Source organism: Micromesistius poutassou (assembly GCF_964030765.1).
Source record: "Micromesistius poutassou genome assembly, chromosome: 10".
Classification (NCBI taxonomy): domain Eukaryota; kingdom Metazoa; phylum Chordata; class Actinopteri; order Gadiformes; family Gadidae; genus Micromesistius; species Micromesistius poutassou.
This window is the reverse complement of record NC_140280.1, coordinates 27,104-45,847: the sequence shown is the minus strand read 5'-3', so window position 1 is coordinate 45,847 and position 18,744 is coordinate 27,104. Positions and strand designations below refer to the sequence as shown.

General features: G+C 47.1%; 1 long non-coding RNA gene across 1 annotated transcript; it reads left to right on the top strand.

Moving 5' to 3' along the window:
* The first annotated feature begins 10,970 nt into the window (after nt 1-10,970).
* Nucleotides 10,971-11,655, top strand: LOC311354201. Its single transcript, XR_014637205.1, has 3 exons — nt 10,971-11,059; nt 11,244-11,348; nt 11,616-11,655. It is a non-coding gene; the product is annotated as an uncharacterized lncRNA (long non-coding RNA).
* The last annotated feature ends 7,089 nt before the right edge of the window (nt 11,656-18,744 follow it).

Here is an 18,744-nt window from a genome sequence, read left to right as displayed (position 1 = left end):
CCTAGTGTACATTGCGAGTAAGTGCGGTCAGAGCAGAGGATGGAAATAGTATTTTTTTAATTTTACTTTATTTTGTTTTTATTATTGATGAACAAAACACAAAACTCTCGCAGGGGAGGAGAAAAAACATTTAAAATCATTCATAAACCATTCAAGGGAAGGCCTAGAACATTTCCACTTACTACAATGGATGTGATATTTACCCATTAGAATGATCATATTAATCAAATCAGAAAAGGATGAATCTATAGTATCCATATAAAAGAGGATATGTGATAAATCAGAGGTCGGGATATCGTCAATCTTGAGTGAGAGCCAATTATGTAAACCAGGGCCCCGTTTCCCGATAACGATGGATCCACGTGGTCTAGACACTAATACTATACTGTGTTGGGGAGTACAGTAACGGAATACATTCAGAATACTAATTATAAGTAACTGTTACAGTTACAATTCAAATAGTTGGTGTTTAGAATACAGATACATTGTTGGAATCCATGGATTACATGACGATACTTCATGTTTCACTAAACTAGTGCACTAGAGGTGGTACTAGCGCACTAAACTAGTGCACTAGTACCACCTCTAAGCCGGCAGAGACCTCCCTGAAGAGGTGGTCTCGGTTCGCTAGATGTGAAAGCGAACGCAGCTCAGTCCGAGCCAGTTCTAAAAAGCATACGTCTCTTTGGACGTAACAGGCCCGCTCAGCCGCGCGCATTAAGTGAATTATTGTTTAATTATTGTATTGTTTGATTAGCGGTAACTCCAAGATGAGCAGCACGTTGTCGGACCGTCGGGTGAAAATGAGTCGTGGCTCAACACGGAGCAAAGAGGAGACGGAATGTCTGTTGGATATTGGACATAAAACGTATGCTGGAAAACACACATTAAAATACCTTTAACACATTCAGCCCCAGGAGGAGGAGGAGGAGGAGTTGGTCTCCAGTGGACATCACCAGGAGGAGGAGGAGTTGGTCTCCAGATCAGCGGACATCACCAGGAGGAGGAGGAGGAGGAGGAGTTGGTCTCCAGATCAGCGGACATCACCAGGAGGAGGAGGAGGAGGAGTTGGTCTCCAGATCAGCGGACATCACCAGGAGGAGGAGGAGGAGTTGGTCTCCAGCGGACATCACCAGGAGGAGGAGGAGGAGTTGGTCTCCAGCGGACATCACCAGGAGGAGGAGGAGGAGGAGTTGGTCTCCAGATCAGTGGACATCACCAGGAGGAGGAGGAGGAGTTGGTCTCCAGATCAGCGGACATCACCAGGAGGAGGAGGAGGAGGAGTTGGTCTCCTCCCCCCCCCCCCCTTGTTTTAATGTAACGCTTTACCCCACCCAGACCTTTTTGTCCAATGATTTAACGATCTTTGTGTGTGTCTCTCTCTCTCTCTCTCTCTCTCTCTCTCTCTCTCTCTCTCTCTCTCTCTCTCTCTCTCTCTCAGAGCCATTTTCAGTTTGATTTATTTATTAATATGCAAGATGGTTTTGGCTTGGTTATTCGAGTTAATTGTTTGTTTTATCCGTTTTCGTTTAGTAAAAACATATTTCTCATTTGACATTCTGGGGATGCCGTATTTGGGTTAATGAAGTGCACCTGTGTGTATTTAGGAGAGGAGCCACAGGTGAATAGGTTGACGGGAAGCGGTACAGTTTTTAACCGCTCAGTGACAGCTCTTATGATATGTGTTTAGAAAAGGTTTATGTTGATCCTTCATGTTTTGTTTTGGGTTAAATAAATACCGTAAAGCTGACGGAGGACCCCTGCCTTTTATTTTGGAATCAAAGGAGCGAGCGTGTCTAGAGGACCACAATCCAATCCCGAAAGAACGAGCATAATTTTGATTAACCGCAAAATAAGTCACGACACTCTCTCTCTCTCTCTGTCTCTCTGTCTCTCTCTGTCTCTGTCTCTCTCTGTCTCTCTGTCTCTCTCTGTCTCTCTCTCTGTCTCTCTCTGTCTCTCTCTCTGTCTCTCTCTGTCTCTCTGTCTCTCTCTCTGTCTCTCTCTCTGTCTCTCTCTCTCTCTGTCTCTCTCTCTGTCTCTCTCTCTGTCTCTCTCTCTGTCTCTCTCTCTCTCTGTCTCTGTCTCTCTCTCTCTCTCTCTCTCTCTCTCTCTCTCTCTCTCAGTCAGGGTTAGGTTAGAGACTTGGGCCTAACACATTCTGGAGCAGAAGATACTGGAGCAGAAGATACCAGAACAGGCTCAGAATACAATACTCAGATTGAGCAATGTAGCGGGATACATTACCAATTACATTTATATATATATGGGCATGCATTCTATAACTGGATACATTTTAAAAGTATCCTTCCCAACACTGTGTGTGTGTGTGTGGTTTACTTTTCTATCCCAGTCATCCAAAATCAAGGAATTAATGAGAGTAAATTCCACATCCATATAATAAAGACACAAAGACACACACACACACACACACACACACACACACACACACACACACACACACACACACACACACACACACACACACACACACACACACACACACACACACACACACGATGTATTAATTCATTCATCTTTTCTATGCATTAGGTTCATAGATTAGAGCGTTTAGCTCCGCCTCGTCTGAGCCGCGTTACGCTCAGGTCTGTATTTTGTGAGGGCGAGGAGCGCCCCCCTGTGGCTGATGGAGAGAACTGCACCCTGGCCCCTCTATATATAAACTTAGCACAAAAAGTAAGGAAATTTGTGTTTGGTAGATTATTTCTCTGTGGTAACAATGCTTTTTGGCAATCTTATACCGTATGAAAGCCTGTTTAGTTCCCTTTCAAATGGTGCCCCATTTCTAAGGAACATTACTGATTACTTGACAGTTTCAATTAGCTAATGTATCAATTCATATTATTTATCCCCCTTAGTTTTGCGATGATGTCACTTCCTGTGATGTCACTTCCTGTTGGACTCACCTGTGGAGGAGGAATATCAGTCACGTGCATCGTGAGAACGCACTCACTCAGTCAGCGTCCACTGGGAAGCATCAAGGAGGCAACGCCGTGAGTTTGTTTCATTGTTAGACATGTTTAAGATGATATATTACGGTGGGTTTAGTAAAACGCTGTTTGATGTGTTTAAAACAGTTTGGATAGCGATTGTGTAGCATCTAAAAGCAATCAGAAGGTGTACACACAGCATTAGTTTATATTATTATTGACAACTGTGCACAACGTGATGTTTAGTCAGAAATGGACACACACTATTTGTGTGGTTTTCCCCGTCTGTTGATGAGGAAGTGACAGTAAAAGTTCAACCTTACTCTTAAGGTTGACTTAACTCTGTTTAGTCCGAGTTTCAACGCAATCAAACACAGGTGGTGGAGGCAAATCTTTTTTTTTTCTGACGCCTTTGAATCCACACTGATTACTGCAGTATCTACCAACATAATATTAATCAGTGAAGGGATGTCTTTTTACGCACGCACGCACGCACGCACGCGCTGCGTCTCCATTGAGCCATCCTGTTTGAAAAAGACGCTGAGCCGTCTCATTACACGGTTGATATTGACGTTATTTTAGAAGTTTAACCGAAACATGGTTAGAAACGTCCAGTTCAAGTTATAAATGTAACTAATGATCCGTCTGGTCCTTGTTCTCCAGGTTGACCGTCGGGTTAACGAACACTTTTTGAAGTAAAACGGCCCGCTACATCCGGACCTGCTGTGAGTAGGACCTGTATTTTTATAATTGATCTTAATAGTCTTTTTTACTAGGCCTTCTTGTTTAATAATGGTATTCAGGATGTAATTTGTCGTAAGCTGTTTTTAATTGAGTTAATTTATATTTTTCGCCGGGTGACGGGGCTGCTGATATTTATCAATGACTCCATGATGGAGTTGGCAGCGGAAGATGTAGAGGGCGTTTCCGCCCTAGTTAAATGGGACAAATAACTTATTTTAATAACTTTTTTTGATAGGATTAATCACTGATTAAAACACACAGACAAACTTATGACACTCACTCACTCACTCTAACTGTAAAACTAATCTTGTTGCTCTCCTTCACAGCTCAAGAAGAAGAAACAGATTCTGTGAGTATCACGATCGAACCATGAAGAAGAAACTGCGAACTGTAAGTCACAACATTTTCTTTTAATGCTGTGGGCTGACAGTGTTTAGTTTGAACTGGTTCTCAGGCCACGCCCCTCGTAGGCCCTTCCCCTTGTATGCCCCACCCCCTCTCTGGCTGTGATCTCTCTCTCTGTCTCTCTCTGTCTCTCTCTTTCTGTCTCTCTCTCTCTCTCCTCCCCCCCGTTCTCATGCCTCTCATTCGCCCCTAGAAGATAGTTAGTCCACTTTCCTACTACATTCCTCAACATTGCATCACATCCCATGTGTGTTGTCCTACTGATAAGGGTGTGGTCTGACTGACCAGAGATGCATGCTAGGGTTCTGCGCTGTTTGAGGCCTTCAGTTGTGTAGACGTTCCCCCTCAGGGGAACCCCTGTGTTTAAGAGGCCGTCGTCACGTCATGAACTGGAACGTCCTTCAGGATGGAGACAGGGACTCCTCAAGGAGACACACCAGGGGGCGAGATGTGAGGGCTGTCCCTCTCAGCAACTAGAACCCAACCTGGTTCCTGCACCTGAGAACCACGGAGCACGTTCCAACGTTTCCCTCCGTACGCCTTGAAGCACCAGCCCCCCCACCACTGGCCTGACCCACCAGCCCCCCCACCACTGGCCTGACCCACCAGCCCCCCCCCCACTGGCCTGACCCACCAGCCCCCCCCCCACTGGCCTGACCCACCAGCCCCCCCCCCACTGGCCTGACCCACCAGCCCCTCCCCGACTGGCCTGACCCACCAGCCCCCCCTACCACTGGTCTGACAAACCCTCCAATGGTCTCTCCTCTCTCAAGGACCTACAAACCCGCCACTGGTCTCTCCTCTCTCAAGGACCTACAAACCCACCACTGGTCTCTCCGTCAAACCTGCCACTGGTCTCTCCTCTCTCAAAGACCTACAAACCCACCACTGGTCTCTCCGTCAAACCCGCCACTGGTCTCTCCTCTCTCAAAGACCTACAAACCCACCACTGGTCTCTCCTCTCTCAAAGACCTACAAACCCACCACTGGTCTCTCCGTCAAACCCGCCACTGGTCTCTCCTCTCTCAAAGACCTACAAACCCTCCACTGGTCAATCTGTCAAAACCTCCACTGGTCAATCTGTCAAACCCACCACTGGTCAATCTGTCAAACCCACCACTGGTCTCTCCTCTCTCAAGGACCTACAAACCCACCACTGGTCAATCTGTCAAAGACCTACAAACCCTCCACTGGTCAATCTGTCAAACCCACCACTGGTCAATCTGTCAAACCCACCACTGGTCAATCTGTCAAACCCACCACTGGTCAATCTGTCAAACCCACCACTGGTCTCTATTCTCTCAAAGACCTACAAACCCACCGCTGGTCTCTATTCTCTCAAAGACCTACAAACCCTCCACTGGTCTCTCCGTCAAACCCACCACTGGTCTCTATTCTCTCAAAGACCTACAAACCCACCGCTGGTCTCTCCTCTCTCAAAGCCCTACAATCCCTCCACTGGTCTCTCCGTCAAACCCACCACTGGTCTCTATTCTCTCAAAGACCTACAAACCCACCGCTGGTCTCTCCTCTCTCAAAGCCCTACAATCCCTCCACTGGTCTCTCCGTCAAACCCACCACTGGTCTCTATTCTCTCAAAGACCTACAAACCCACCACTGGTCTCTCCTCAAAGACCTACAAACCCACCGCTGGTCTCTATTTGGTTTTGTATTCCTTTGAGTATTGTCATCGTTTGTATGTATCTAATAACTGAAAATAAAGAGGTGTGATCTTTAAGCTGGTACTGTCCAATCTTTGCATGGCATGGGGTACTAAGTGTGAGAGGGGCAATATTTGCTACTCTTCCTGAAACACCCTTGAGTGTCTTTTGGTCGGACGTTTCTGGATGACTCAAGTCTGGCCTAAATCAAAGGATAATAAAGTGGGTGTTCAATGCCTGGAGTGATCTAGCATCTGGATCTCAATTCAACCATTCTACACACTGGACAGGATGACTTGAGTGTCATGCAGCTTGGACTGCAGTGTGACTGAATAATGCAAACAATGGGAAGCGACAATGGCTACTTGGTAAAATGGATGATGGACTAACGGCATTCTGACTGGACAGAATCGGATGAGAAACCCACCAACTGACTGAAGATGAACAGTCTGCGACGTGGCTTCCCTACCTAACCTCAACATGATGGACTGCTGGCAAGCCCTCTGGATCTCCTGTACTCCTGCCCTGAGATCCAAGTCTTTCTCGGGCTGAATTGTAACTACGAGGCTAGTTGGACCTGGGAGATGGGTCCCCCTTGAATCGGAAACCATCTTGGAAACATCCAAACTAGCGTCCCTGTCGAGCTGCAGTTGTACTCTTCATCGGAAGAGGTGAAGAAAGCCTCACTGGGGCTTCAAGGTCTATGAAGAGGAACGTTGAAATGTTCTCCATGATTCTCTCCTGTAAGAGCTGGGTTGTATTCTAGTTGTCGAGTGGGGGAGCCTCACAGCCTACCCTTTGGCGTTTCTCCTTGGAGTCCCTGTCACGGTCTTGATGGATGTTGCAGGTCATGTAACTGATGTCACCAGTCTTTTGAAAACTTGGTTTCTCCTGATCGTCTACAGAACTGTAGGTGTCAGATGGCACCGTATCCCAGCATGCATCTCTGGTCACTCAGATCACACCCTGCTCAGTGAGGCAACGCTCATGCGATGTGCATGCAATGTTTTAGACAGTAGTAAGGAAGTAGACAAAAGGCATGAGAACAGTTTGTTATTTTCAGTTTTTTCAGCCTTGTTTATGGGTGGGAATTATTTGCTAAATGGGGGGGATATGAAATGTATAGTTTTTTATTATTTGTACATGAACCAACAGCAACAAACTACTAGATCTGCTCAAGGTAAGTCTGTTGGCTGTATTTTGCAACGAGATGACCAAAGCACCACAAGATCTCCATCGTCGTTCCAGCTCAAGGTAAGGGGCTACTGCAGGGGGGTTGGAAGTTAGATTCAAGACCGCTATGTGCATGTGTCTATAAAGATGCTGTCTGACTTCACAGGATCTCCAGGACCAGCAGGTGACCAGATCCCCAAGACCAGGCATGGGAGGCCAGATCCAGCTGGACCAGGTATGGGGCACCAGGGTGAATAATAATCATAATCATAATACATTGGATTTGTATAGAGCTTTTCTTGCACTTAATTAGACTGTAGGGTAACTAGATCCCCTAGACCAGGCCTGGGGCACCAGGGTAGACTACTAGAGGCTGGGGACCAGCAGCTAACTTGATCTCCCTAGACCAGGCATGGGGCACCAAGCTGGACCGGAGGCTGTGGACCAGAGGGTATCCAGATCCCCCTGGACCAGGAATGGGGCACCAGGCTGGACCGGAGGCTGTGGACCAGAGGGTATCCAGATCCCCCTGGACCAGGAATGGGACACCAGGCTGGACCGGAGGCTGTGGACCAGAGGGTATCCAGATCCCCCTGGACCAGGAATGGGGCACCAGGCTGGACCGGAGGCTGTGGACCAGAGGGTATCCAGATCCCCCTGGACCAGGAATGGGGCACCAGGCTGGACCGGAGGCTGTGGACCAGAGGGTATCCAGATCCCCCTGGACCAGGAATGGGGCACCAGGCTGGACCGGAGGCTGTGGACCAGAGGGTATCCAGATCCCCCTGGACCAGGAATGGGGCACCAGGCTGGACCGGAGGCTGTGGACCAGAGGGTATCCAGATCCCCCTGGACCAGGAATGGGGCACCAGGCTGGACCAGAGGCTGTGGACCAGAGGGTATCCAGATCCCCCTGGACCAGGAATGGGGCACCAGGCTGGACTGGGGACTGGAGGGTAACCATCACCAAGCACTTGACACCTGGAGGTTCTTTTTTAATAATTCAATCTTTTTAATTAACAATTGTAGTGTTAATTAGTTTGTCATTCAGTGATATATATATATATATATTTTTTTTTTTTAGCCAAAGCTGTGATTTGAAGTAATTAAGGTCACATCAGCTGCTACTACTATAGTTTATCCAGCGTACATCAAGGTGGACACTAAAACATAACAGCTGGTCACACTCACACCTGGTGACGTAACATCACTCTTTTAATGTGATTGTATTGTGAACAGATGAAGCTGACGACCCACAGGGAGCGAGACGAGGACTACGATGGGACTGCTCAAGTCTTTGGAAGGTTAATACCAACACTTTTTTACATCGTTTCACCACCAGAGCGATGCTGTTCAATTAACCGAATGTTTTACGATATTCCTGAATTGCAAATTCCCAAGTGTGTGTTTCATGTTGAAGTTTAAAATTTGATTTGATTCAGAATTATTTAAACGAGGTATCCAAAGAATAATTAACTACTAACACTGTTTCTAGTTTAGAATTCTCAAAATTAAAGTATTTTCAAGTATAATTATTTAAAATTTCAACACAAATTATATTAAATTAAGAAATCATGGACAAAATGATGAGGAACCCTGGGCTGAGCAGGAGCCACCTATCTGGAGGGAGACCCGGAATGTGGTTAGCCTCCTAGCTGGACATCGTTAGCCTCCTAGCATAATTGATAGTTAGCTTCATAGCATAATGGATATTGTTAGCTTCATAGCATAATGGATATTGTTTACCTCATAGCGTTGTCTATATCGTTAGCCTCATAGTATAATTGATATTGTAGCTTCATAGCGTAATGGACATCGTTGGCCTCATAGGTTAATGGACTTCGTTGGCCTATGGCTAACAACATAGATCATGCTACGAGGCTAACGATTTGTGTTTTTCCTCTTGCAACATTTCAGTGACCCACCGACGGCGCCTCATCAGAGCTGGACGGTGGAGACTTCGGATTCAACGTCTAACTCGCAGGACGTGACTTAAGTCACGGGTTGTCAAGGGTTCCTTGTTTCTCAAGGGTTCCTTGTTCCTTCATGGGTTCCTCATGGTTCAGTGTTAGGGACAGAGTTAGGGTCAGATGGTCTCACGATGAACCGATTGTTTTTGAATCACATCCCAGAATTGTTTCACTGTGCGCACAGATGTTGAAATGTATGGGGGCTGGTCTGATCTACCAGCCCCCCACCACTGGTCTGACCCACCAGCCCCCCCACCACTGGTCTGACCCACCAGCCCCCCCACCACTGGTCTGACCCACCAGCCCCCCCACCACTGGTCTGACAAACCCTCCAATGGTCTCTCCTCTCTCAAAGACCTACAAACCCACTGCTGGTCTCTCCTCTCTCAAAGACCTATAAACCCAGCGCTGGTCTCTCCGTCAAACCCACCACTGGTCTCCTCTCAAGGACCTACAAACCCAGCGCTGGTCTCTCCGTCAAACCCACCACTGGTCTCCTCTCTCAAGGACCTACAAACCCACCACTGGTCTCTCCGTCAAACCCACCACTGGTCTCTATTCTCTCAAAGACCTACAAACCCAGCGCTGGTCTCTCGTCTGTCAAGGACCTACAAACCCACCGCTGGTCTCTCCGTCAAACCCACCGCTGGTCTCTCCGTCAAACCCACCGCTGGTCTCTCCGTCAAACCCTCCGCTGGTCTCGCCGTCAAACTCTCCACTGGTCTCTCCGTCAAACCCTCCACTGGTCTCGCCGTCAAACCCACCACTGGTCTCTATTTTATCAAAGACCTACAAACCCAGCACTGGTCTCTCTGTCAAAACCTCCACTGGTCTGTCAAACCCACTACTGGTCTCTCCTCTCTCAAAGCCCTACAAACCCTCCATTGGTCTCTATTCTCTCAAAGACCTACAAACCCACCGCTGGTCTCTCTATCGTTTGTTTTTGTATTCCTTTGAGTATTGTCATCGTTTGTGTATATATCTAATAACTGAAAACAAAGAGGTGTGATCTTTAACCTGGTACTGTCCAATCTTTGCGTGGCATGGGGTACTAAGTGTGTGAGGGGCAATATTTGCCCTGGCATGGGGTACTACTTCATGTGAGGGGCAATATTTGCCCTGGCATGGGGCACTAAGTGTGTGAGGGGCAATATTTGCATGGCATGGGGTACTGCTTCATGTGAGGGGCAATATTTGCCCTGGCATGGGGCACCAAGTGTGAGATGGGCAGTCGTTGCCCTGGCATGGGGCACCAAGTGTGAGATGGGCCATCATTGCCCTGGCATGGCACTAAGTGTGAGATGGGCAATCGTTGCCCTGGCATGGCACCAAGTGTGAGATGGGCAATCGTTGCCCTGGCATGGCACCAAGTGTGAGATGGGCAATCGTTGCCCTGGCATGGCACTAAGTGTGAGATGGGCAATCGTTGCCCTGGCATGGGGCACTAAGTGTGAGACGGGCAATCGTTGCCCTGGCATGGGGCACTAAGTGTTAGAGGGGCAATTTTTAACCTGGTACTGGGCAATAAGTGAGCGGGGCAATCTTTAACCTGGTACTGGGCAATAAGTGAGAGGGGCAATCTTTAACCTGGTACTGGGCACTACATGTGTGAGGGGAAATCTTTCTACTCCTACTTGGCTTGTATTACATTAGCATTTTCAGCTGTGGGAGGACGCTACTCATCCTGAAACACCCTTGAGTGTCTTTTGGTCAGACGTTTCTGGATGACTCAAGTCTGTGGCATAAATCAAAGAGGATAACAAAGTGGGTGTTCAATGCCTGGAGCGATCTAGCATCTGGATCTCAATTCAACATGTATAGGAAATTATTTCCCATTCAGGGAAATGTATAGTCAATTATTTGTACATGAACCAACAGCAACAAACTACTAGATCTGCTCAAAGTAAGTCTTTTGGCTGTATTTTGCAACGAGACGACCAAAGCACCACAAGATCTCCATCGTCGTTCCAGCTCAAGGTAAGGGGCTACTGCGGGGGGGTTGGAAGTTAGATTCAAGACCGCTATGTGCATGTGTCTATAAAGATGCTGTCTGACTTCACAGGATCTCCAGGACCAGCGTGGACCAGAGGCTGAGGACCAGCAGCTGACGAGATCCCCAAGACCAGGCATGGGAGGCCAGATCCTGCTGGACCAGGTATGGGGCACCAGGGTGAATAATAATCATAATCATAATACATTGGATTTGTATAGCGCTTTTCTCACACTGCAAGCACTTAATTAGACTGTAGGGTAACTAGATCCCCTAGACCAGGCCTGGGGAACCAGGGTAGACGACTAGAGGCTGGGGACCAGCAGCTAACTAGATCTCCCTGGACCAGGCATGGGGTACCAGGCTAGACCGGAGGCTGGGGACCGGTGGGTATCCAGATCCCCCTGGACCAGGAATGGGGCACCAGGCTGGACCGGAGACTGGGGACCGGAGGGTAACATCACCAACACTTGACACCCAGAGGTTCTTTTTAATTGACGATCGTAGTGTTAATTAGTTTTTCCTTCTGATTTTTCATTCAGTGAATTTTAGTCAAAGCTGTGATTTGAAGTAATTAAGGTCACATCAGCTGCTACTACTATAGTTTATCCAGCATACATCAAGGTGGACACTAAAACACAACTGACACAACTAAAACAGCTGGTCACACTCACACCTGTGACGTAACATCACTCTTTTAATGTGATTGTATTGTGAACAGATGAAGCTGACGACCCACAGGGAGCGAGACGAGGACTACGATGGGACTGCGCAAGTCTTTGGAAGGTTAATACCAACACTTTTTTACATCATTTCACCACCAGAGCGATGCTGTTCAATTAACAGATTACGATATTCCTGAATTCCAAATTCCCAAGTGTGTTTCATGTTGAAGTTTAAAATTTGATTCAGAATTATTTAAACGAGGTATCCAAAGAATAATCAACTACTAACACTGTTTCTAGTTTAGAATTCTCAAAATTAAAGTATTTTAATAATAATTTAATAGTATTTTTTAAGTATAATTATTTAAAATTTCAACACAAATTATATTAAATTAAGAAATCAAGGACAAAATGATGAGGAACCCTGGGCTGAGGAGGAGCCACCTATCTGGAGGGAGACCCGGAATGTGGTTAGCCTCCTAGCTGGACATCGTTGGCCTCCTAGCTGGACATCGTTGGCCTCCTAGCATAATTGATATAGTTAGCTTCATAGTGTTATCTATATTGTTAGCCTCTTAGTATTGTTGATATTGTAGCATAATAGCATAATGGACATGGGTAGCCTCATTGACATCGTTGGCCTATGGCTAACAACATAGATCACAACGAGGTTGCTACGAGGCTAAAGATTTGTTTTTCTTCTTGCAACATTTCAGTGACCCACCGACGGCGCCTCATCAGAGCTGGACGGTGGAGACTTCGGATTCAACGTCTACCTCGCAGGACGTGACTTAAGTCACGGGTTTTCAAGGTTCCTTGTTCCTTGGTTCCTTCATGGGTTCCTCATGGTTCAGTGTTAGGGACAGAGTTGGGGTCAGATGGTCTCACGATGAACCGATGGTTTTTGAATCACATCCCAGAATTGTTTCACTGTGTGCACAGATGTTGAAATGTATACTGATGTTTTATGATATAAAATAATTTAAAACGACCTGGCTGTGTGGCTTGTTGTGTGGTCATTTTTATTATACACATGCCTGTTACCCTAACCTCCCCTATACCCTAACCTCCCCCTCCCTATACCCTCACTTCCCTTAGACCCTAACCTCTTCTCAACCTTAAACTCCCCCCTCCTTTATCCTCCCCCCTTGCCAATACCCTAAACTTCCCCCTCCTCTATACCCTCACCTCCCCCCCTCCCCTATACCCTCACCTCCCCTCTACCCTAAACCCTAACCCTGATCCTCCCCTATCGTCCTGCAGGGCTCCAGACCTCGTTTTGCTCTCGGATCATGCTGATCGAAGCGATATGGGTTAGGGTTGGGGTTGGGGTTAGGTGTGAGAAAAAATGAGTACCACCGCCAAAGGCGGTGGCACTAAATGCACGGGCCTAGATCTAAAGGGCAGCATGGTCACCCCCCCCCCCCCCGCCTCAAAACCAGGCCAAAGGGCTATAATGCATGAATTGTATTAGAGGTTAGGATGGTGTTGGTTAGGCGTTAAGGGTTGGGGTGAGGGTGAGGGTTGGGGTTGGGGTGAGGGTTAGGGTTGGTTAGGGTTAGGTTAGGGTTGGTTAGGGTGAGAGAAAAAGGCACTGTCTCCCATGTACCACGCAGCGGCACACGGGACTGCTATGCAGTCTCCCATGCGCCACTACGCGGCACACAGGAGAGAGAAGGGTTAGGTTGGGGTTAGGGTGAGAAAAAGGCACTCTCTCCCATGTACCACGGAGAGAGAAGGGGTAGGGTGAGAAAAAGGCAGGGTTAGGGTTCCGTGCCTGTTAGGGTAAGAGGTAGAGTTAGGGACATCCACGCCTTGATATAAGCAACCTCCTAATCAACCTCACCTTTCATTCAAGCCCAAGGGCTGTAAAGTATTAAGTTTACTCATCCAATCCCTCTCAGATCTTTTTCTCTGGGCGGTAGACCACCTGGGGTTTGATTGAAGTATTGTGGCCACGAGGTTATGCCAGCCGTGTTCTAAAAAGTGGTCCACCAGAGGGGTATGGGGTCCCTTTGCCCTGCAAATATTATATTGATGCTGCATGAAACGTGTTAGTAGTGTGTTGCCTGTTTCCCCTACATATTGGGAACCGCAGCTCTTACACCAAATTAGATAAACGCAGTTTCTAGATTTAGCGGATACCCCCCTCTGTGTGGGGAAAATATTGTTATTGTAATGGTTTCGCACAAAGAGTTGAGTCCGAAAGAAATGGCCATGTCCTGATGGTCTGGGAATCCCCAGCGGTGGGAGTTTAGCTCTAACAAGGGTGTCTTGGAGATTCTTGTTTTTCCTGAAGGCTATAATTCTAAAGTCCTGTAAATGGTTGTTTTGTATTAGGAAGTTATTGAAATTGTTTTTAATGACCTTGACTAATTTAACTGCCGTGGGGGAATATGTTGTGATAAAGGGGAGTGAAGACTCCACCGTAATTGGTTTTGTGTCTTTAAATGTTTTGAGAACTTCTCTTAGGAAAGAGCGACAGTACCCTCTGGTGGACAGAACGGAAAATAGCACTTTGGTGGCTTTTAAGAAATCTGCTTGCTTAGTGCATATTCTCTGGAAACGCAATAGTTGTGATTTGACTAAGCCCGCGTATGTGTGCCTAGGGTGGAAGCTGGTCTTATAGAGAAGGGCGTGCGTATCGGTTTCTTTAAAGAAGACCCTGACGTCTAATTTCAGGGTCTGGGTGAAATCATGCCCTTTAAAAGTACAGGTGTCGAGGAAATCCACAGAGGAGTGGCTAACGGTGGACTTGATTTTGATGGACGCGTTGTGGTTATTCAGGAAGTTGCAGAAAACATCAAAATCATCCCTCGAGTGTGGCCAGATGCCCCAAATGTCATCCAAATATCTATAATAATGAAGTGTTTTTTTCACACAAGCCAATAGTGCTGAGGTTTCCCACTGGGCCATAAAGATGTTTGCATAAGCAGGGGCAAATTTTTTACCCATAGCCGTCCCCTTAGTTTGTAGAAAGAAATTGCCATCGAATTCAAAATCATTACGGGTTAAATTTATGTTTAATAGTTGTAGGAGTTCCTTGTCAGGGCGTTTACTGTCCGGAAACTGATTAAATATGTTTTTTATGGCCTGAATGCCCTCTGTGATGTCGATGTTTGTGTAGAGGCTATCCACATCCATTGTAAATAGAAGGGAGCCCACAGGGATATTGAGTTGTCTGACTTAAGCCACAAAATCATACGTGTCTTTAATATAGCTGGGGTGCCTAGTAGAGAGGGGATTGAGGTAGAAATCAATATATTCCGCTGTGAAATATGTTTCACTACCGCAGTCTGATACAATAGGGCGACCGAGGGGTATTTCACCAGGTTTGCTCCACTTGGAAGGATCCTTGTGGATTTTAGGAAGCATGTAAAACAATCTGTGTCTGGGTTCCCCCTCACCCAAAAGGTAAGTCATTTGTTTATAATTAATGAATTTTTTAACCACCAGTGTGTGAATAATTTTTTGTATTAAAGGAACCGTGTCCATAAAGATTTTTTTGAGCTTGGAATAGTGGTTGGGGTTAGGGTTGGGGTTAGGGTTAGGGTTAGGTAGTTAGAGTTATCTCGATGACCCCCCCCACCTCGTCCGACGACTGGGTAGTTGAATAGGGGATCAAAGGAAATGCACGCGCCAACTCAGTCATCCGCAGCTCTCTTTTCCCATATTACCATGAATGAAGTAAGATGAAATGGTTGTTTGTCTTGTTATGAATGCATACTGCTTTTGAATTATAGACTTGAAAGTTTATTTCATTCTAAGGTATGAAAGTCAATCAGGGTTTTGCGTCTGGTTTGGTTGGAAGTAAGATTATTACGTTCTGTTATCTAGCTTAAGGTTGAAGGGCCCCTCGTTTTGTTCTGTTTTTATAAAAAAAAGCTGTTTTTATATACTTTTTCTGAAAAATCTGTTGAAGGATTGCAGGACACATCATCAGTTATGGACCCCAGGATCATCGAGCGTTTCGGCCATTATCACAAGACACTCTCACCCGAGGAAGGCCCCCCGAGGTCGATCAACTCCCGGGTCATGTCCCATAATCATCAACAACTTTTTCCTAACTTTATGTATTGTTTTTACCCTAGAAAGTTAAGATTAGGTATTAGGGCTAGAGGTTATGGTAAGTGGTTAAGGTTAGGAATTAAGGCTAGTGGTTAGGGTTAGGGGTTGGGGTTGGGGTTAGGGCTAGGGTTAGGTAGTTAGAGTTATCTCGATGACCCCCCCCCACCTCGTCCGACGACTGGGTAGTTGAATAGGGTTAGGGTTAGGGTAAGGGTTGGGGTTAGGGTTAGGTAGGAGGGGGGGGGGGGTAGGAGGGGTGATGGTTGATGGGGACTGTGTTGTCTCAGGTGCAGCTGGCCTATTGTAGTGGGTAATGGGGTGTGGGTGTGGTGTGTAGTAATGGAGTTATGCATGTGTAGTGGGTGTAAGTTGCTGTAGGTGGAAGATTATATAGAGTTGATGGGTAATGTTTGTGTGGTGGTGACGGATGTATGAGTTGTGGTGAAAGTGATCTTGTGTATGATTTTTGGTTTAGGCCGGTGGGTGCAAGTGTGTTTAGTCGGGTGATCCAAAGGTGCTCTGTGTGTTTCCGTTGTGCGGTGGTCCATCTGGGGTTAGATTCCAGGCCGGCGATGGGTGTAGTGAGAAGTGCTGGACAAGTGTGGTTTGTAGGTGTTGTTGTTTGAAGGTGTAGAGGTTCTGTTTGAGTCGGGTGATCATGGTGTGTTTAGTTTCTCCGATGTAATGTTTATGGCAGTGTGTGCAAGTGATGATGTAGACTATGTTAGGTGAATCAATACTTGGGGGGTGGAGGATAGGTAGGGTGGTGTGGCTGTGTGGGTTGGTGATGGATTTGTGTGGTTTGAAGTGGTGTGTAATGGGCGGTGGTGGTTGTGTTGGTTTGCGTGAAAAGGTGGAAGTAACCAGGAGATCCTTCAGATTTTTATTTTTCCGGTAGGCTGAAATGATTTTGTAGTGTTGTAGTGGTGTGTGTTGTTGTTGTGTGGCAGTGAAGTGGGATTTGATGCTGTGGTGTATGGAGAGGGTTCTATGGGAGAAGGTGGTGACAAAGGGTAGGATGGTGGTGGGGTTGGGGTTGAGGGAAAGGGAGGGGTTGGGGTAAGGGTTGGGGCAAGGGTTAGGGTTGGGGGGGAGGGTAGGGTGAGGGTAAGGGGAAAAAGAGAGGATGGGGTTAGGATGAGGGAAGAGGTTGGGGTTAGGGTTAGGATTGGGGTTGGGGTAAGGGTGGGATGTCGGAGAGGGGAGGGGGTTAGGGTTAGGGTTAATTAGGGTTGGGGTTAATTAGGGTTGGGGTTAAGTAGGGTTGGGGTTAATTAGGGTTAGGGTTGGGGTTAATTAGGGTTGGGTAGGGGTTAAGTAGGGTTAGGGTTGGGGTTAAGTAGAGTTGGGGTTAAGTCGGGTTAGGGTTGGGGTTGGGGTTAATTAGGGTTGGGGTTAAGTCGGGTTAGGGTTGGGGTTAATTAGGGTTGGGGTTAATTAGGGTTGGGGTTAAGTAGGGTTAGGGTTGGGGTTAAGTAGGGTTGGGGTTAAGTAGGGTTGGGGTTGGGGTTAAGTAGGGTTGGGGTTAATTAGGGTTGGGGTTAGGGTTGGGGTTAATTAGGGTTGGGGTTAATTAGGGATGGGGTTAAGTCGGGTTGGGGTTGGGGTTAAGTAGGGTTAGGGTTGGGGTTAAGTCGGGTTAGGGTTGGGGTTAAGTAGGGTTGGGGTTAGGGTTGGGGTTAATTAGGGTTGGGGTTAGGGTTGGGGTTAAGTAGGGTTGGGGTTAAGTAGGGTTAGGGTTGGGGTTAGGTCGGGTTAGGGTTGGGGTTAAGTAGGGTTGGGGTTAATTAGGGTTGGGGTTAGGGTTGGGGTTAATTAGGGTTGGGGTTAGGGTTGGGGTTAAGTAGGGTTGGGGTTAAGTAGGGTTAGGGTTGGGGTTAAGTAGGGTTAGGGTTGGGGTTAATTAGGGTTAGGGTTGGGGTTAAGTAGGGTTAGGGTTGGGGTTAAGTAGGGTTGGGGTTAATTAGGGTTGGGGTTAAGTAGGGTTAGGGTTGGGGTTAAGTAGGGTTAGGGTTGGGGTTAAGTAGGGTTGGGGTTAATTAGGGTTGGGGTTAAGTAGGGTTAGGGTTGGGGTTAAGTAGGGTTGGGGTTAATTAGGGTTGGGGTTAAGTAGGGTTAGGGTTAATTAGGGTTAGGGTTAGGGTTAAGTCGGGTTAGGGTTGGGGTTAATTAGGGTTGGGGTTAAGTAGGGTTAGGGTTGGGGTTAAGTAGGGTTGGGGTTAATTAGGGTTGGGGTTAAGTAGGGTTAGGGTTGGGGTTAAGTAGAGTTGGGGTTAATTAGGGTTGGGTTAAGTAGGGTTAGGGTTGGGGTTAATTAGGGTTGGGGTTAAGTAGGGTTGGGGTTAATTAGGGTTGGGGTTAATTAGGGTTAGGGTTGGGGTTAAGTAGGGTTAGGGTTGGGGTTAATTAGGGTTGGGGTTAAGTAGGGTTAGGGTTGGGGTTAATTAGGGTTGGGGTTAATTAGGGTTGGGGTTAAGTAGGGTTAGGGTTGGGGTTAAGTAGGGTTGGGGTTGGGGTTAAGTAGGGTTGGGGTTAATTAGGGTTGGGGTTAAGTCGGGTTGGGGTTGGGGTTAAGTAGGGTTAGGGTTGGGGTTAAGTAGGGTTGGGGTTAAGTAGGGTTAGGGTTGGGGTTAAGTAGGGTTGGGGTTAAGTAGGGTTAGGGTTGGGGTTAAGTCGGGTTAGGGTTGGGGTTAAGTAGGGTTGGGGTTAATTAGGGTTGGGGTTAGAGTTGGGGTTAATTAGGGTTGGGGTTAAGTAGGGTTAGGGTTGGGGTTAAGTAGGGTTGGGGTTAATTAGGGTTGGGGTTAAGTAGGGTTGGGGTTAAGTAGGGTTAGGGTTGGGGTTAAGTAGGGTTAGGGTTGGGGTTAAGTAGGGTTGGGGTTAATTAGGGTTGGGGTTAAGTAGGGTTAGGGTCGGGGTTAAGTAGGGTTGGGGTTAATTAGGGTTGGGGTTAAGTAGGGTTGGGGTCAGGGTTGGGGTTAAGTAGGGTTGGGGTTAAGTAGGGTTGGGGTTAAGTAGGGTTGGGGTTAGGGTTGGGGTTAAGTAGGGTTGGGGTTAAGTCGGGTTAGGGTTGGGGTTAAGTAGGGTTGGGGTTAATTAGGGTTGGGGTTAGGGTTG